A 20,894-nucleotide genomic window follows, 5' to 3' on the forward strand; every position below is an offset into this window, starting at 1 on the left:
AGAGAGGAGTTAGAGTCAGAATGTACCCTTTAAGGATATGTTTCCAATGATCTGCATCCTGCAACCAGACCATACTTGCTAAAGCTTTCACCACCTCCAACAGCAAAACCAGCTGAGGACCAAACCTTCAGTGTGTGAGCTTTTTGAGAACTTTTAAGACTGAAAGTGTAACATCCTCAATCACCCCCAGAGCTATGAATGGGAGGGTGAGAACAAGAAGGCACACACTGAAACTCTCATCCCTTCACATCCACCCTTCAGGGGTAACAACCCACCTCAAGCACCTACACAAAGCCAGGTTGCCCTGCTCATTGGCTGTCCTGGCTGCGCCCTGACAGAGGTGTGGGGACTCATGCTATTAAATTCTCTGAGCCATATTTTCTTTCTCTGGCAAACACACTGGTCAAAATTAAATAAAAAGGGGGCTGGAGGTTTAGCTCAGCAGCACAGCAGCTGCCTGGGATGCACAAGGTCATGAGTTCAATTCCCGGTACCAGAAAACAAAAAAAAAGATTAAATGAGAACATTTTAAAATGCAACGGTAAATAGAGAAAAAATTGAAAGGCTACAAACCAAAATATTATCAACAATAAAGCCTAGAAGTAAAATTATTAAGAGGACTTCAACCCGGGTGTGGTAGCACACACCTGCAATCCCAGCACTCAGGAGGCTGAGGCAGGAGAATTGTTGCGAGTTCGAGACCAGCCAGGGCTACAAAATGAACTCAAAGCCAGCCTGAACTGCAGAGCGAGACCCTGTCTCAAAAAGACAAAAAAGAGAAAAGGACTTCATTTTCCTTTTTTGTGCATTTTTGGATTTCCTATACTCAAAATAAATTGGTTGTCTAATAAAAATAAAAGTGAGGTGTGATGTCAATTCAAGTGTCTAAGTCAGCACCTAGGACTTAAGCAGGACCCAGTGAACGTTCCTTCCCTGTGGATGCCCTTCAGACATTTGGAAACAGCTATCACATGTCTCTTCTGTCTCCTATTTCTTGTTAAATATTTCAGCTAATTTAATGACTTGATTCCAGGGCTCTCTTTCATCCTCCCTTTCTGCAAAGGCTCCATCTGTTAAAACCCCACTCCAAGGATTGTGTAACCAGCTCACAGAGTCAGCAGCGCACTCTCGCTTGCTCATTCATCTGTTAATTCATTCACTGAGTAAACAATGATTAAAAACCTACTATACTGGATACCCTCTGCTTTCTCCTACCCATCATTCACAAATGGTTCCTGGAGTTCCTAGGGGAATGACAGCCTTCACTCATTCTCAGTGTTCTGGGCCCAGAAGGTGCAGACTCCCCCTCCAGCTCCTTCAGGGGATGGGCATTTGATCTGAGATGGCCAATCAGAAGACTGCACCCACGGGACCCAGGGATTGGCTCAGAGGTGTGTGTGTTACCCACAAAAGACCAATCATAGACAGTGAGATTCTATTCTAAGACTTGTTGAACTATTAGGAAAGTGGCCTTTTTTTAACCTCCTGCTAGTACCACAATCCAAAAAGGACATGTAGGCAGTACTTAGCAATGGTGAAAAATTGTGTACAACTTGGCAACACTGATTCAGCAGTGGATTCTCTATGTCTTAAATTCCATTCCTAGACTTTTCGATTAAAGAATCCAACCAACCCCCTTTCTACAAAAGCCAGTTGGGTTTTGTTTGAAAGTGGGAAGAATCCTAATAAAATCTGAAGTGCTGCTGTGACATGGGCTGCATACCAGATACACACAGAAGCAGCAAGATGATCCCTGTGACTTTCCCAGGGATCACAGTACGATGTGGTGATAGCCACAAACAGCTGCAGTTATGCAAAGGCAATAAGATAATTGCTTTAATTAAATTCTACACAGTGCAACCTGAACACAGGAAGGGGAGTCACAGAAGGTCTCCCGCAGCCGTAGCATTTAAGCCTTTCCGTCTCTACTCAGGACAGAATTACTATTTAGGAGAGTCGGATAACACTGTTGATTCACATTCATGTTCCAGTAAACTAAAACCACTATATCTCATATTACAGAGTGGGCAAGGATACTTAAAAGGCTTAACAGCGCTCTCTGAGTATCCACAAAATACCATCTCAAGCGACTGCCAAGGTCAGACAAGCCTCACTTGCAAGAACTTCATCTGAATGTTATAGATGATGTCTTAAATTATACTCAGGCTGGGCCGGGGATATAGCTCACGCCACAGTGCCTACCTGGCCAAGTGCGAGGTCCTGAGTTCGACTCCCAGTACCAAAAAAAAAAGTTATACGCAGGCTGGTTTTTGTGATGTTGATTCTGTAAGCTGAAATTGTCCTTCATGTTCACTTGGGTCACTGTTGATCTAATCCCAACATCATCATAAAGACAGCCCTTTTAAGACAAATAACTCACTCCCTGAATTTATTTCTGAACAATAACAAGGAAGAGGGAAGAGGGTATCCCTCTGGTTCTATAAAACACTTCATGATTGATTAGAATGGGACCTACTACAGAAAACAACAGTAACAACCATAAAAGCTCCCCTGGGAACATCTACTTTGCTAAAAAATAAAATAAAATAAATTCTAAAATTTTAAAAACCATTGAAAAAAACAAAAGTCTCTCTTTTCCAAGAACAGAAGCTAGTGTCTCTGAGACGTCTGACATGCCTGGATGTGGGAGCTGGGGGAATAAACTAAGCCAGGAAAGAAGGACACCACATGACAAACTCTCCTCGCCTTTGCTGTTCTTTAACATACTCAGGATTCATTTCGTCCAAAAGCACAGCCTAAACTTTCCAGAGCAAAGAATCTTACAGTTGGAACAACTACAACTTCCATATGCTCCTGAGGAAAGTGCCAGGGAGAAGTGGCAGCAGGAGGATGCTCGAGAGACCTTTGGGATACACCTCGGCGTGCTCAGAAGCAGCTGCTTCATCTGTGTCTAGGACAGCGGACAAACTCCCCGTCCTCTCCTGGCACAGTGACTCCGTTCCTCCCTGTCCTTGCAGGTGGGACTTGCACTTATCACCTATTTCCTGGGCAGCTCCGGGTCTGGAGAAAACACACAGGGACTAGGTTGGACCACACAGGGAAGCGCCTGGCTTTGGCATGGGTTCAGCACATGCTGGTTTGTGTTGGGGGCTTGCAACTCCACCAGGAAGACCTGCTCACCTCTCCTAAATAAGGGAGCACTTTCATGCCAAAGGCAACTGAGCAGGCTTTTTAACTAATTTATTTCTAATACAACTACTACATGTCTAAAAGTTATTCTTAAATGTAAAGCAACATACAATGAGGTATCTTCCATCCACCCCAGCCCCACAATCCCTTAGGCTTTTCTCAAGAGGAACAAGCATTCTCCCAAACAGCAGCTTTTTATCTTCCTGAGTATCCTTCCGGTAAGAGTCTAGGCATAATGGAGGACCTGTGTGTGTACACATGTGGTGTCAGTGCTCACACCTCACCTCTTGTTTCTGTGTGTGACAGCATACCATATACTTGTCTGCTCAAGCTTTTTATTAGTTCAAGCATATAGCCTAGAAACTACTCCTTCTTAACACACACGACCCACTGCTTCGTTTTTATCAGTACGTGTTTGCAGTATATGATGCATTTCTCATGGGGAACTGGTACATGTATATAACACACCTTAATTCCTTTTTCATCCCCTTCCCTCTGTCAGGTGACCTAGTTCTGTTTTTTGTTTTGCTTTGTTTTATTGGTTTTCTGAGACAGGGTCTTGGTATATAGTTCAGGCTGGCCTCAAACTCCCTATGTAGCTCAGGCTGGCCTTGAATTCACCACAATCCTCCTGCCTCAGCCTCCCAATTACTGGGATTATAGGTATGCACCACCATGCCTGGCTGTGACCTACTACTTGAACAGTAGCACAAAACTCTAAGGATACACTATATAGCCAATCAATTCCCTATTGATATATACTTAAATTGCTTCTAAGGTCTCACTATTATAAACAACGCCACACTGAATAAATGTTAACACGAACCTACATATACGCAGCTATAAAATATTTTGTCTTTTTTTTAGAGTGGGACTTTGCTATGTAATTCAAGCTGGCCTGAACTTACTTTGTAGTCCAGGCTGGCCTCAAACTCGAAGCGATCCTCCTGCCTCAGCCCCCCAAGTACTGGGATTACAAGCATATAATATGAAGCCTGACATGTAGTTATATAATAAAGATGGGATTTATAAATAAAGTCCTTGAAGCAGAATTGCAGGATCAGAAGGCCTGTGTACTTAGAAGTGCTGGTAGGCAGAAATTGCTCTTCAAAGAGGCTGTGCTAATTTTCACTCTCACCAATAGTGTAAGGGCTATGCCAGTTTGTCTGCCCACATTCACAAAAGGTGACTGTACGTTGTTTTGTTTTTAAATATAAAGGAAGAAAGGAGGGCAGAGCACCACTCTTATCCCACTGTTTCTTCCTGCCCCCATGAATCACTCATTACTACTTCCTGAAAATTCCACCCCTGGATATATAGCCCAGGGGTGACAGCTTAAAATAGAAGCAAGGGCCAAGCCACAGCCAGCACACACGGCTCCCGAGGCCTGGCTGTGCTCATCTCTTCCCAACTCCAGTTTAGTGACAACACACTGGTAGCCTGAAAAAAATTACTATGGAAGCATCGACAGCAGAGTGGCAAATGCGAAAGTTCAGGGCTTTTTCCTTTCCTGAGAGACTGCTTGTTATGATTTACATCTACACGCCCATGGGCGGGCTTTCAGGAAGTGACCGCATAGTGGGGGCTTACAGTGTGTTTGCTCTCAGGAGGTGGGGTCTGTGCCTGACTTGGAAGGGTCTACCTCCCTTCCCAGCTCGGTTCTCTCCACTTCCTGTCCACCACCAGGTGAGCCGCTTTCTCCACCACGCTATCCTGCTCTGGAGCCAGCGCACTACTGACTGAAACCTCTACAAACTCCCCTCCAAAATGAACCTCTCTTCAAGTTGTCAGTGTTGAGCACTGGGTCTCAGCAAGGAGGAAAGGGACCAAGACGTGAGGTCCCTACAGCTGAGCTCCCATGGGAGCTTAGGACATGGGACCCAGTGGAAAAGCCAGGTCCGTGGGGACAAGACCTGGAAGGCTGTGTTGTTCCCCTGCCCCCGGCTTTGCCCTTCACTCTCTGCTCCCCAGCTGCCACGGCAGGAGGGGCTTTCCCTGCACTATGCCCTCTGCCATGCGGTCCTGCCTTGGCGCTGGCAGACTATGCAGCAGAGATGATGACCCTTTCAGAGCTTTCAGTGATACACGCAGCCCGCTACGGCACACATGCCACAAATTCACCACCACTGCTATACACTGAACACATGAGCTGAAATAAACTTTTCCTCCTTTAAGTTGCAGGTGTGGGGTATTTTATCCGAGCAACTAGAAAGTGACTAAAATACAACTGGACATATTTACCAGCACATCAGTGCATACCTGCATGGAATCTGGGGACTTGCCACCCTTCCCTGAATATTCTGCTCTTGATGCTGACCAGGTCACAAATTGTTGGAACCTAAGGACTGGAGGCAATCCAATCCTTGTGCATTCTAATACGGCCTCTCGGGGCTGGGGATTTAGCTCAGCGGCAAAAAAGCGCCTGCCTGGCAAGCGCAAGGTCGTGAGTTTGGTTCCCGGTACCGGAGAAAAACCAAAAAAAAAAAAAAAAAATACTTCTCCGTAGATGTGAACATTATGTGTCCATCTCTACCGCCTAGTGCTTATTCTTGCTGATTTCTGATAGTGTAGTAATTCAACAAAGACTCTACACTCCATTGGACAGCTTAAGGCAAAATGCCAGCTCTGCAACTTACATTCGGCAACATGACCTTGGGCAAGTGGAATGAACTGCCTTGATTTCCTCGTCTACCACACACAGATGATAAATAATGCCTTGTCATGATTTTGACTGAGGATTACATGAGTTAATACAAGCAAAGTACACACAACAGTCTTGGAGGCTATATCCTTGACAAATGTTAGCTGTTATTACTGTCTTCCCATTAACTCTCTCTTTAGCTATCTCTAATCTTTCACTTAATTCTTTTGTCAAATTGAAATTGTAATGACGTTTTCATTCCAATTTTTGCTATTCAAATATTCTTAATCCTTTTTTTTTTCATTTTTACCACTTTGATATTCTTAGCTCTTAATCATTTTAAGTATACCATTTCTAACCTCTTTTAGAAGATACTATTACTTGAAACTAGAGTGTTTTGTTTTCTGAGTAGCTCAGAGTGTTTGTGAGCTCATCTTTAGAAAAGTAGTTCTTGGGCCAGGGATATAGCTCAGCAGCACAGCGCCTGCTTGGCAAGTGTAAGGTCCTGAGTTTGATTCCCAGTACCAAAAAAAAGTTCTTTCTGTGGGAGTCCCATTAAGCACTTATTATTAAAATACCCCTATGGAGTGAGCTTGTGTTGTGGCGGTGGGGAGGGGGGGCCAGGGCACTAGGCCAGTATGTTAACTGCTCAGTTTAAAGGGGCTTATATCTCAAAGGCCATAAAAATACATATTCTAGGCACAGATCACCTGTACGTCTTGCTCGCGGCTCTTATAGTGTACCTATTAAACTTTGACTTTGGAAAAAAAAAATATATATATATATAAACATAAACATCAATATAAATATAAACCTAGCACAACCACATGTGGTACAGTACCAGGTTTTAAATTTCTTGTTGTTGCCCTTTGTTGACTCAAGGTAAACTCCATGCAGTGGAGCTTTTCCAGCCCCCTTTCATGGAGTCAAGGGCCTGAAGCTCCAGAGCACTCAACCCTTCCTTAACCCCAGGCCTCACTTCTCGGCCTAGGTGGCATTAAAACCTCAGCCTCTAGACTCGGGCCTGTAGGTGGGTTCCATGAAGCTTTGGCACACATGCCACCACTGGGCTCATACTTCTCTCTTCACTTTTTTTGTTTGTTTTTGAGACAGGGTCTTGCTGTGCAGTTCCGGCTGGACTTGAACTCACTTTGTAGCCCAGGCTGGTGTCAAACTCAAAACAATCTTTCTGTCTCAGCCGCCTAAGTGCTGGGATTACAGGCACATGCCACCACGCCCTGCACTCTTGCTTCACTTTTTTTTTTTCTTCCGCTTCACTTTTAACACTGGTGGGTTTCCCTGTTTTGATGAGCTCCCTTAGATATAATTCTTATATTTCCACCAATTCGAGTTCATATCAGGAAGTAATCACACAAATCAGCTTAGTCCATCTTATCACCAGAAGTATCCAGGTTACCAAAGCCAATAACACCACTTATCCAGGCTTGAGTTCTGTCTGCACTAACACTGACACTCACTCAAGGGTTGGTATCAAAAGTTAGCATAATAGGAAAATTGAAGAGTCCAAATTCCCAGGTGAAAAAATCTCACAATAAAGATGCGCACTGGAGACTGGCAAGCCATCTAAAATCCAACGCAGCCAGTTTTTCTGTTCGTGCCGGAGTAAGTTCCTTGGACTGAGCACCATATGAATTAGCTGGCTTGGATTTCAGGGCCATGTTGTGTGATAATTAAATTCTATAAATACAAGGAACACTTGATGGCACAAGATGCTTGTAATCTAAAAGGCCATGGAACAAAGACTCACAGAGGAAACCGCAGATCCGTGCTTCCTACTTAGACTCACCCGCCCGCTGAGCGCAAGGTAAGGGTCACCCACACGGTCTAAAGAATCAGTTTTATCTCTATTTTGTTTGTGTTGAACAAGTGTGTTTGGATGTGGACAAGTCAGGAGCACGAATCTATGATGATAAAAATCAGAACTGTGGTTATCGCTCTGGCAAACTAACTACAAAGGGGCAAGAGAAAATATCCTGGGATGACATGAGTAATGAATATCCTGATGTAGGGGTGGTGAGGTGGGTGTAACACATTAAAAATTCATCAAGCTGTATGATTAAGAGTCATGCATTTTACAGTATGTATAGCTCCATTAAAATACAAGTCACAAGCGTGCCTGAGCAGAGACTGCCACAAGGCACTCTGCCAAGGGGCTCTGTCCAATGGTGAAGGCTGGCCAGAGCCTCCAGCCAAACAGAGGGCGCTGAGGAAGCCAGGAGGCCTAGGAAAAGACTCGGCAGAAGATAATACATGCTGGGGCAGAGGGTACCCAGGCTCAGAGAGTGGATGGTTTCCCAGGAGGGGCCCTTAGGATGACGAGATCACTGGCTTTTGAGGCATACTGCCTGGTTGTGAGTACTGACTCCACCCCCAACAAAGGTGACCCTGGGCAAGGTAGTTCCCCTCCTTTAACCTGAACTTCGTAGCCATGCTGTGAGGTTTCATTCAGGCATTGACACTAAGCACAGGGTCTGCCCGTAGCACTCAGTGAAGATCAGTTAGCATTACTGTTACTGATGATAGGAAGGCTGGAGGTGTTGCTTTTCCTCCAAAATTATGGTAACTAAAATTAATCACCTGACCTGATAACTTCACAGGTTCTTAACAGACCTTCACAGACACATGAAAGAATGCATATGTATTCTGACTTCAACAGAAGCAGAGGTCTGACTTCTACTGAATAAAACCTGCATGTGCCCTGGGCGTCACCATCCACTCCACTCTCTCCTTGGAGGGAAGCGGTGAAGAGCACAGGCCCTGGAGCCAGAGGGCCAAGGTCCCACCCCAGCTTTGTTACTTACCAACTCGGTAACCTTGAACCGGTTATTCAAGCTCCAGGTCTCAGTTACTTCTCCTGTAAGAGAATTACGGCAAGGAGTGAGTAAGTTACAGCGGTCCTAGGCGCACACACCACACACACACCTGTAAATCCTCACTGCTGGTATTTGTTTTCCCGTACCAGAGGCTCGGTCTGGGAATAACAACTCCAAGTCACATCTTCAGAGACCAAGACATTTTACGGGATTGTTTCACCAACACTTTTCTCACTAGGTACTCAAAATAGTAATAGTTTAAGGGGCTGGGGATTTAGCTCAGCGGCAAAGCGCCTGCCTGGCAAGCGCAAGGTCGTGAGTTCGGTTCCCGGTACCGGAGAAAAACCAAAAAAAAAAAAAAAAATAAAAAGTAATAGTTTATTACAGATAAAGAATATCGATTCAAAGAAGGGAAGAGCAGAGACCTGAACTGAAGGCCTAACAAGGACAGGTGGGCTGGACTGTGCTGTCCCAGAGGCAGTGGACAGGGTCAGTCTATCCTGGGAGTCTCCAAATTCTAATCTAAAGGACACTGAACAACACCAAGTCTTGTTCCCAGCAAAACGCTCAGCTTCACTTGAGTTGGAACTTTTGAGTACAGCTTTTCTGGCCCTGAATCACTTCTCGTTTTAGGTTTCTACTTTGCATAGAAAGGAAAGCAAACATGTACATTACAGTAGCCTTGTCACCCTCAAAAATCTCTTACAGAAACAAAAGCTTATGAATCAAAGAGAGTTCTCAGAAAACCACAGTTAGACAACGTCCCATTTAATGCATTCACCAGCATTTTAGCATGAAAATTGGAGCACAGACCACAGTGTCTAGACACCCTTAATATTGGATGGAAGTGAAACAGAATGCCTTTTTTTTCTGGCCTTTACTTTGATTAAATCTTTAACTGCCTTAGTGTTTCTGCTTTGCTTTTCATTAGGGGCTGACACTATCGGAAGCCACGTAACCACCCCCTATTTTATTCACAAAAGGGCTGAGGCCAGGTCTCACTGCCTGGAAGACGGTTACCTGCTGATAATTCCTACCACTTCTGCTGTGCTTGCCAGCACCTCTGTTGCCAACACAGGTTTCCTTCCTGTTGTTGTTCTTGTTTTCCCATGAGTGTACCTTTTTTTTTTTTTTTTTTTTTTTTTTTTTCGGGTAGGGGGAAACCAACCCACCACCTTGCGCTTGCCAGGCAGGCGCTTTTGCCGCTGAGCTAAATCCCCAGCCCCCATGAGTGTACCTTAATGTTCCCCTTCAAACAATACAGGACAGCTCTGAGGCCAGAGAGGATTCACCTGAAGGACCACCTCAGCACGCTCACAATCTATGTCACGTGTGTGCACGCTTATGTGTACATACACACACACATGTACACTGCCACAGCGCACACATACACCCCACATAATCCACGCTAGGAACATGCACACGCCCCACACATGTACATCACACACACACGCCCAGACTCGTGCTCACAGCTCTCCTGCCTCCTCTTGCTATGTCTTCCTGTTACAGTAACGATGGGTTTTGCTCCTGTCTGAGTCTTTAACCAAATTTACAAAACCAAAAATGGAACCATTTGTTCACTTGGGAAATTCTTTAGGCAAAGCCCTAGAAGTCAGAAAAAGCACACAAATTCACTCTCAGAAAACCTGGTTTGCTCTGTTTTTAAGAACACTCAGAAGAGCTTGGAGACAAACCCAGGACATAGTGTGGCCCTGGCAGGAGCATGGTGGGAGCCTCAACACAAGGGCGACTTCTTTCATTTCCATGATCTGCACAGAGAGAACGTGGACTGCAGCCCCAGAGACCAGCTGTCTCCTCTGCAGCCTGGCCTCCGGGCTGCCTGGCTTCGGGCAAATCAGCCACCCTCTGAACCCCAGCTGCCTCCACCACAGAAGCACAAGCAAAGGCCTGCAGGTTAGACTCTGGCTCACCTGGTCAAGCACAAGCGGCAGACATGAACGGGTGGGCTTGCCAGGGCAACCTGCCTGGAATAGGAGGTCCCCCAAGCCACCTCATTGCTCAGAGCAGACGCTATGCTCTTCTGGGACCCCACGGCCGATCTTTCCCGAAGGCCCTTTCGCAGGCATGGTAAAGGCCCATAGTCTGGTTCGAACACACAGCACACACCAAGCATCCCACGGGGCCCGGCCTCCTCCTCTTTTCTCTCTCTGGAGTGAATGAGCAGTGACTCAAGGAGTGTGCTATCCTCTACCTGTCATCGGCTCTGTAAAAACACTCAGGGCTCCTAACACCATCAGCCTTCTTGCCCACTCCCTCTCCTCCCACTCAGCCCCAGATCCAGCTGAGAAAATGCTACAATTTTCTGTGCTGAGCTACCTCAAGGCTGACGCCCTGCTTCAGTCATTCCAGGGTCCCCAGCATGGGAACTATGCCTGATGCATAACACACCCCCAAAACTGTGTGCGGAGCACTTGAGCACTTCCCCAGAGTCCATGTGTCCTGCAGCCCTTGCTGAGCAGACCCAGCAGACTCCACTCAACGGGCCCCTCTCCCTGCACTCCCCTGAGACTGAAATCCAAGCTCTGAAAACTGACAGCTCTTTCCCATCCAGTTCCCTTTTACACCAGTAAAGATCCTCAGGCCCAAGAGAACATGTGACCTGCCTGAGGTCTCTAGCACAAGTGCCCTGCTGTTTCTAAAAGGAGCGCGGTACTGTTCAAACAGAAGGCCATCAAGTCACCTCTACTGGAAGTATTGCTTACTTTTAGGAGAAAACTTTTAACGTGTGCAAGTCCGGGGGAAGCTTCCCTTACCCCACCACCAACTATACCACACTTTCCCAACTCCTAGGGTTTTCTAGGCAGGACTAAAAATTCCCATCAGAGCAAACCTATTCATGAAGATGATCAGCAATTTTTTAAGGGACTAGATATATTTTAGACTATAAATCATTCCTTTTTTAAAAAATTCATTTATTTATCATTATTTTTGGAGTTTTTTCAATGTATGTGGTGCTGGGGATTGAACCCAGGGCCTTGGGCATGCAAGGCAAGAGCTCTACCACTGAGTCACATCCCCAGCCCTAAATCATTCTTAAAGTCTCTATTACATGACCTAAAGCAGTGGTGGCAAATGTACAGCACTCATGCCACAGCAGGCTACTATCGCTGAAAGCTCTAAAGGATTTGCCATCACTACTCTAAGGCTATAATAATTTTTTTTAAAAATAGAGCTTTTCGAAGTCACTTAGTTTTTTTCTTGTTATTTCTTTTAATCTTAGCCCTGAGGCAACTTTACTGTAACATCACAGATGACATTTAAGAAGACATTCCTATCCAGAATCCTTATAATTCTGTGTCGTAAGCTGTTTTAGTCACAAATCTGTATTCTGCGCATATGTATGTACTGCATTTCATGAAAAGGAATTATCTTTAGTATATAAGTTCCTTATATAGGGTCCTGTTTTCTTAAAAGAGCACAACAACAAAAAACCTTTTATTATGTAAGTCACTGGCATGTTGTTTCCAATGAACACCACAGAGCAAAACCCAGGCTACAAATTAAGTGCACCTGAAAATTCAGGGCCTGAGACCTTCGGGGCAATGCTTTCTAGCCTGCTTCATTCCATAATTATTCTGACACTTCCCACATCCCAATAATAGGATGCAGACAAAGGAATATAGGTGTGGCATGTATTCCACCTAGCTTAGCATGCTCTCTGTACCACCAAAGTTTGCTAGAGTTGCTCATTGCTGACAAGTTTAGGTCAGTCTTTCTTCTGCAAGTGAAATGACAGCTCCAGCTTCACCACATTTTGAAATATTCCTGCTGGGTGCCAACTCTGCACAGGTAAAGAGACTCTTGAAGGAAGAAACCCCAGCACCAGATGTCTCCAGAACTCCCCAGGTGAATCTCCTGTATAGCAGGACCAGAAGCACCAGGCTAGGATAACTCATTAGTCAAAGGAAGCCCCTGGGAAATCTTATCTGGAAGTGAAGAACTCTTTGTAATTAAATAAAATAGCAGATGTAAAAGTACCCAACAGTGCCTGTTACCCAGAAGACAATAAATGTTAATTAAACAAGAAAATACAATTCAAATAATTACTCCTTTCCCTCCGTGAATTCATCTTGTAATTGTATTGCCTTGTTTATTACTTCTTGTTTCTTCTTTACCATGATACATGCTATCCTGCTAATAAAATTATAAACGTATATGCATAATCCTGCTCAGTTACAAGAGCTCCATAATATTTCCAACAGCCCTTCATCATTTGATTTAATAAAACTTTCCTCCACAACAGAGGCTAATATATAGTAAATATGCAATAAATATTAGCTATTTATAATGGAGTATTCAAAATGACTTGAATTCAGAATTCATGATCATTTTTCTAAATTAGGCTGAAACTTATTTCATACTATATTAGGACTGATGGCAATAATGTACAAACTGAAAAGGACAATGGTTAACAAATGAGAAAACAGGCTTTTAAACAAACCAATTCTTTTTTAGTATTTCATGGAGTATTAAAAATTAATTGCACAGGTAACTTTTCCCATTCAAGGGGAGCCACCAACAGTTACTCTTCCTAGGGTTACCCGAAAGCATTACCCTTCAATTAGTTATAAAGTCTCTCATCCCAACTGCCCGTGACAGCTGCCTGCCTGAGTTTGAATCAGGAAGGTATTTGTTCACATGGCCCCTCAGTTCTGAGAAGCTGAAGAAAGCTGTCTGACAAAAATATACATACAATTTCTGAATCAGAGTGATGAAGTTTGACCAAGAACACTTCCAGTTTCACAAAGAACACTAGGGTAAATCCCTGCCATCCTCATATTCTTTCCTGGGTGTTAAGCAGAGGGCCGTAGGACAGGTATGTGTGGAGATGTGCTATGCAGGAGTCGTGCTTCTTGTCGCAGACCTTCTGATAGCTCCTCTGAGCGGTGACACATTTCCTAGCCTTAGGCCTCCACTCTGCCTGAACTGGTCACTTCAGGTTTTACATCAGCTGGACTCAAAAACCCGCTTCCAAAAATAATCATGACATGCAGGTCTGCATGCATAGGAGGAGTCACAAGGTAAACAGTGAGCATGCGAGGGGCAGCAGCCTGGGTGCCTCAATAAGAATGTCACGACTGACCATCACTCCCAGGCTGATCGGAAGGCAGGTCCCCACTTCCAAGGGTCTCACCCCAAGGGAGCATACAGGCTGGCTGCTGCAACACAGGGTGACTCAGGCTCAGACAAAAGCACCTACAGAGTGACAAGGGCACACACAGGTGAGGGCTGCAGGGACAGCCCTAATATTTGGCCTGAAGAAAATGAGAAATTAGGAGACAAATACACATGAATAACAATGAGAAGGGAGCTAGTCATTTTCATCAAACCTAGTTCCTCTCAGCCCCCATTATCTAAACCTGACAAGTGGCCGGGCATGGTGGCATACACGTGTCATCCCAGCACTTGGGAAGCTGAGGCAGGAGGACTGCTGCAAGTTCAGGGCAGCCTGGGCTACAAAGTGAGTTCAAGGCCAGCCTGAACTTCATAGAGAAATCCTATTGAAATAAACAAACAAACAAACAAACTTGACATATATAACATTTTTGCATTATCCCCTTACCAATGAGATTATAAACATCTTCAGAGCAGGCACCTTTTATTAGCAGTTGCAGAAGTATTCATCTTAGTGTTGATATTTTTAGTGTGTTACATAGCTAGAATTTAGATTAACTCAATGTTAAGGCTTCCCCTTCTAACTCATGTTTCATTTACTATACTGGTCAGCCAAGCACTACATTGTTAGTGTGAGATGGTGTTATAGTTTGTGTCTGGATGTCTCCCCAAAGCCTCATGCAGTCATGGGGGGTGCTTCTCGGAGGCAGCTGAATGTAGAGTTTGTGATTGGTTCATTGTCCAGTGCTGGGATTATGGGTGTGAGTGCTACACCAACCCTAGGGCAGGTAGCCTGCATACACTATAAGGGACAGAAAGAGTCTTCTCTCATGCTCCTCCCTTTTTGCTCTTGCTGCTTTTGCTGTCTTCCGCTACCATGAACTGTTGCCTCTGCCATAAGCCACCCTGCCTTCGAGCCAGCTAATTATGGACTGAAACCTCCACAAACTGTGAGCTAAATAAACCTTTCCTTCCTTAATTTTGGGCGTCAGGTATTTTATCTCAGCAATGAGAGAGAAAGTAACACAAGTGATTCCAGTTTCTCTTGGTTGATCTGAATTCACGGTTGGAAAAGGTGCACAGTCTGAACACCTCCTTCAACAGATCTCCAGGGCCCCCGGGCATCAAGCCTCAAGTGGCTGTGGGCACCAGCATCCCAGCGGGTCCCAGGGCCAAGAGAACCAGAGATACAGCCTGGAAAATAAACACCTTTGCAGGAACCCTGGAACCCTTCCCCAGGCTGCAGTTTCCTAAGACGTCCCTTGACCTAAGCAAAAAAGGTATAATCATCATTTGCCAAGTCCAGAAAAGAATGTAACACCGGGGTTTGACACATTCCCAGCTGTTTAACTATTTAATTCCCCAATCAAATTAACACCTATTGGCCCTACAACTCTTTTTCCTACATGACAACAGGACCCACTGCCTTTAGGACTCTCACTTTTATGTGCAAAACCAGGGACAAGCCTAATCCGCAAAAGCATACTTGAAATATGCAGGATTATAATATACAGGTTCTGTGCAGGTATGCATGCATTTAAAAAAATATATTAACTTGCTACCACTCTACTACCAGAAATATACAGATTACTTCTGACTTTCAATGCATGTTTACCATAGAAATACAAATTCTGTATATTAGAAATCTTTTGAGATAGGATAACTAAATTCTAGCATCCATCAAAAAAATTCTCTGGCTTACGTTTCCAAAGGTTGCCAGGATTAATTTCAAATATTTTCCCATACTAACAGTTGAAGGCATAATGCCTACTGGACAGAGCTGCTTTTATTCACATACTACCTTCACTGAGAGTGTAACCTTTTCAACTGAAAAACCATTAGCCAGGACCTCCTTTGTAAAGATAACTGAGAACAGCACAGGGGTGCACCTCTCCCTGGGCCAGGAGAGATGGTACTGAAGTCCTAGGCAGTTCCTTTTTAAGATACTGTTCTACAACAGGATCTATTAACCTGTCATTTCTCATTTGCTTCCCTCCCTCTTGGAACTATGAATCTTTTTCAGGATCAAATTCTGATGCATGATAAAAATAAAAATACAGTGTCTACGTTTTGCCTAACCATTCTCCAAGCACAGACTGACTCCAACTGCACTTTTCCAGATTATCATGATCTACCACTTACATGTTTAAAAATATCTTTAATGAGGCCACAGTACTTGCAACTCTATGTCCAAGTGTTAAATCTGCCCTTGAAAAAAATCACAGTTATATGGGAGGGGGAGATGAGGCACACAACTACGTAGAAGGTACTTAATATGTTGGTAAATGTTCAAAATAAGTATTTGGAAGCCTTAAGCCAATCATGTTTACACTAATATAATTGTGTACTTGAATAACAAGTGCTCATTTTTTAATAAATCCAGTTCTACCTATCACTGATTTAATAAATGTCAGGGGAGTAGGGGTACAGGAGGAAGGAAACAGACCCCATCTCAGCTAACCCTACGCTGTGAAGGGAGTCAGCCTCACACTTTGTAAAGTGGGGACAAGGACTGACTAGATGAGCAAGGTAACCAAGATATTCTGAACAAATGAACTGATCACCGAGTAGTGTCTCAGTTTAAGGATGTGTCACCTTTAAAGATACACCACTATGAACTTGAAACGTGGTATTTGTGGAGGTAGAGAATCTCATTTCTGGGGATTCAGTCCTACTCCCTGAGTTTCCAGGTGAGGGGATCTGAGCCTGGAGAGAGGAACTTGCCCCGAGCCAGACGGCCCGGTACGAGCAGTAGGCAGAAGCTGCCAAGTTCCAGGCTTCGCTCCCTCCCATCTCCAAGCCCTTCCACCCTAGAAGAGGCTGCCCAAGCTCCAAACCCTCCAGGACTCTGCCACCTGCATGGGTGCCCTTCTGCTTGCCCTCCTCCCACTGTGGCTGAAGGACCTGATCACCTACTTGTCCAGCTTGGACGGACTTGGAGAAGCTGGAGTGACATTCCTCTTGTGTCCTGGCACTGGGAACAGTAATAGAAGCAACACAGAAAATGTGTGGTGAAGAGGGCGACCAACGGGCCCCTGTGCCAGGGAATCCCCCAGCTTTAGCAATGCCAAGCCCCAACTAGAGTGGCTAGTTGTTTAGTGACGGACACCCACAGGGTCAGCAACGGACACCTCCAGCCGTCTCCACCATATAAGCCAGCACCTGGAGCGCTGTCTGTGCCACGGGGACCCTCAGGCTGAGGGCCCGAGTTTAAGCTCAGCAGACCTGCCTGCTGTGATGGAGACACCCTCTAGCACCACGGCTGCACGCCTCACACCCGCACCAGTACCGCAGCACTAGCCACACCCAGAGACTGACCGCTTGAACTCCGGCTATGTGGCTAAGGAACTGACTCCTTAATTTTATTTAATTTCAATCAAATTAAACTTCAATAGCCCCATAAGGCTAGTTACTACTTCCTGGGCCTACCAGCTCTGATTTACACAGACAAAATGACAATCTTTAGTGGCCAAGCACTGTGCACAGAACTGACTAATTCTAGAGTCAGGCAACTGTGGTCCAAATCCGACTTGTTGCTTACTAATGTGACACTTAACTCCCAAGGAAAGCTGCTTTCTTCATCTGTAATCCTTCAAATGTATTACTCAACAATGTTCAGAAAGTGACTGGTCCATAGTAGAATTTCCAAAAATAGGATTTCTCCAGAAGCAACTAAACTAAATTTATGTCAAAATGTTAGAAAAATCTCATTCTGCACATACGTACACACAGAAAGAAGGAATGTGCGAGCATCATTCCGACCTTATCTCCAAATTAAATCTAAGTTGCCATGGCCATCCCGCTGGGCTTGCAATGCTTCAATTTTTGTTCCCAGGCTTGCTGCCAGCTGTCACTAAGTCTTATAAGCAGGTACTCAGGCCCCAAGATGGTGGCACAGGTCTGTAATCCCAGCTACTTGGGAGGCTAAGGCAGGTGGATCTCAAATTTGAGTCCAGCCTGGGAAACAAATGGAGACCCTGCCTCAAAAAAGAGAGAGACGGAGACAGACAAAGAGACTGGGGCAGAGAGAGAGGGAGGAAGAAGGAGGAAGCAAGAGAGGGAGGGGTATCAACCTAGGTCACCACCATCTGGGTAATAATATTGATGCATATGTCCAAACTCATCAAAATATATACATTAAATATGTGCTATTTTTATATCGATCGCATATACCTTAATAAAGCCATAAAAATACCCTGCTAAATAAAAATATTTTATTTGTTTATTTTCTTTTTTGGTACTGGGAATCGAACTCAGGACCTTGCGCTTGCCAGACAGGCGCTTATGCCACTGAGCTATAACCCTGGCCCCTATAAAAATATTTTAATAAGAAAAAAGATACCACAGAGCAAAGGGCACTGGGTAGAGTCACTGTGCCAGGTTACCCACAGCCCCACACAGCCCTGGGGCAGGGACCTGGGGGGGGATGCGGCAAAGCTTGGTCACAGGAGAGCCACCTGCCCCCTCCAGAGCAGCACACTGCAAGCCGGGGCAACTGCGTACCCCATCCTCTCCGGAGCCTTTCCCAGCCCTAATAAATACACCCCCTTGGCAGGAAAGGGTGGCAGCTCCCAGGAGAGATCAACCACAGATCAGAATCACTGGGAGCTTTTGAAAAACACCGTGTCCCAGGATTGGAAATTCGGCTTTGCAGACAGCTCCCAGGTGACTGGTGCTGCACAGCTGGCGCCTCTGTATTTTGCCTTTGAAAGCTGCTGAAGGGATTCTGCTCAGCGGCCAAGATGGAGGGGACAGGGCTGGACAGAGAGAAGCACTATTTAGGGCTGTGGCAAGAAGTCCCTTTGTTAAGGGTCCCCTCCCTCCCTCTGGCTGCAGGGACAACAGTCAGATGGCTGCAGGGCTCTGAAGCCAGACCGAAGGCACAAGCTGCTTCCCCCTTCCCTGCTGTTTGTGAAGCCCCTCCCAGTGCCCAGCGCCTGCCCGTGTGGTGCCCCCGTGCAGAGGTGGCAGGGACAGCCCCTCTCTCCAGCCCTGAGCACCAAGGCAGGAGCCCTGACCGTGCACCTGGCCCTTCAGAAGCCCACAATCAACGCTATTATTGTGGTTGTTACCCTCATTTCACTGAGGAGGAAGCGAGCTCCGCGTGGTATGACTCACCCGGGCCACATGATGCTGGGGGCAGGGCAGGGACAGGAACCTTGGGCTCGTGGGTTCATTCTCTTCTCTATACCTCAGGATGCCACCCAAGGGCCTGCCCTGCCCCCAGCACCTTCTCTCCCTCCCTCCTACAGCCAAGGGCTGGCTGTGCCAGCCAGCACCCCACCTCTCCTCCCTCCAAGGGCACACTCAAAGCACTGTTACTGGAGGATGGGTTTAGCACAGATCCAGAGTCTCACACACAGTCTTAGTTACATTCTCCTCCATGAGACAAAATACCTGACACCCTCAACTGTAGGGAGAAAAGGTTTATTGCGGCTCAGTTTGCAGAGGTCTCAGTGCACAGCCAGCTGGCTCCAGGGCAGGGTGGCAGGGCAGGCGGGCACAGCAGAGCAGGTGGGAAGCAGACAGTGACTGAAGGAGGAGGCGGGGAGACAGAACTTCCAGGCCACGCCCCCAGGCGGCACCTCCCAAATCACATTTAGCTATAATCCCATCAGTGGACTAATCCACCAAAGAGCATCACACCCCCATGATCCAGTCACCTCCCCAAGCCCCACCTACGGGCATGTGAGGATCTGGGCACACACATAGATCCAAATCACACACACATACAACTGCCACGAGACAGGCAGTGCCCACATCATCCAACCTTGGGCAAAGGAATTACTCACAACCTAGGTAGGTCAGAGAAGGAGGTGAAGAGATTTCAGCATGCTAGTCAGAACAGTAATTTATGACTTACAAAGTGTTTATTCCTGAAATTTTCCATTACTGCTTTTGGAGTACCCATGGCTGGCCAAGGATAATAATACTACATCAAGCCACCTTATCTCTGGTCTCATAAGAGCAACTGTCACTCGGGTCGGTGGTACAGTCCTTCATATCCCATTTTTGATGCTGACCTGGGGCCCACGCAAGCCCTGGGTCCCCCTTGTCCTCACTTCTGATCCCAGCTGGCCCACTGCCCCTAACCTGGGTACACCTCTTGGGTTCTTGGCCCATCCTGCTGGCCAGAGGCAACCCATGTTCCCACCACCACCTAGAAACAGAAAACCAATCTACTTCCCACTCTAGAGTTTTTTCATTAAAATCAAATATTTGCACAATCTTCTTGCTCCAAACTCAGAAGCCTAAACTGCTCTAAGGAAGAGAGGATGGTTCAGAGCAAGGGGAGTGAGTGTGACTAAAGCAGCCACCTGTCCTTCTGAGCGGAAGGCCATCAATCCTAAGCCACCACAGGACCTGGGGAAGCTGCCACTGCCCCGGCCATCACCCCTTGATTTCCTCCACCAGCCTCCACAATTGTCACTGGAACCTGCACTCTATCCAAGGGCCCTGGGAGTCCTTTGAGGGTGTGCAAGAGTGGGGGAGGAACGCAGTGAGGGACAGTCTCCCCAGCTCCACCCACCACTTTCTCAGGATCAAGAAGGGCTCAGCGCTTTACACAGTGTGGCCACTCGATTGATCAAACATTAGAACACTTCCAGCCAGGCCATGAAGCGGCTGCTGCCTGAGGAACCCTCTTCCGATGGGCCCCTCTCCCGGCTCTGGACTCGCCCGGGACCCAGCGAGGAAAGAACTAATGACAGGGCCCTCGGAGGCTTCCAGGAAGCTCTCTGATCATGTCCAGTGTTTAACATTCTGGCAATCGCCCCTGGGCACAGGTGAGACACAAGGCAAGAAGAAAGCAAATTCTGGAGGCTTCAGAAGAAAGAAAAGGATTCAGTGTGCACTGGAGGAAAAGAGGGCAAAGCAAAGGGCCAAGGGAGAGAAAGGCTGATGGCTCTGGTGAGAGTGGCCTGAGGGCAGGCTGGGGAACTGCCACACCCCTCTCCCTCGAGGGTACTCCCTGGGCCAAGTGCAGGTCACCACCAGGCCAGGCCGAAGCCTGGGATCACACCCAGGTCTCCTACGGGCACCCTAATACATGCAAGTGCTCCGGCAGTGGTGCGTTACCAGGTAAGGACAGTCAAAGCACGGAACCTTCCAGAATGAATGGTTGGTGCCAGAGC

At 46.2% G+C, this 20,894-nt stretch overlaps 1 protein-coding gene across 4 annotated transcripts in view; it reads right to left on the bottom strand.

Moving 5' to 3' along the window:
* Fam49b (family with sequence similarity 49, member B) overlaps positions 1-20,894 on the bottom strand; it is a 152,400-nt gene that overhangs the window by 103,761 nt on the left and 27,745 nt on the right. For all 4 annotated transcript variants that reach the window (XM_005397991.2, XM_005397993.2, XM_013521326.1 and 1 more), the window contains exon 2: positions 8,614-8,666. The gene's annotated coding sequence lies outside the window, so the exon portion shown is untranslated. The remainder of the gene's footprint in view (positions 1-8,613; positions 8,667-20,894) is intronic.

The sequence above is a fragment of the Chinchilla lanigera genome, unplaced genomic scaffold (assembly GCF_000276665.1).
Source record: "Chinchilla lanigera isolate Chin_1 unplaced genomic scaffold, ChiLan1.0 scaffold00060, whole genome shotgun sequence".
NCBI classification, from domain to species: domain Eukaryota; kingdom Metazoa; phylum Chordata; class Mammalia; order Rodentia; family Chinchillidae; genus Chinchilla; species Chinchilla lanigera.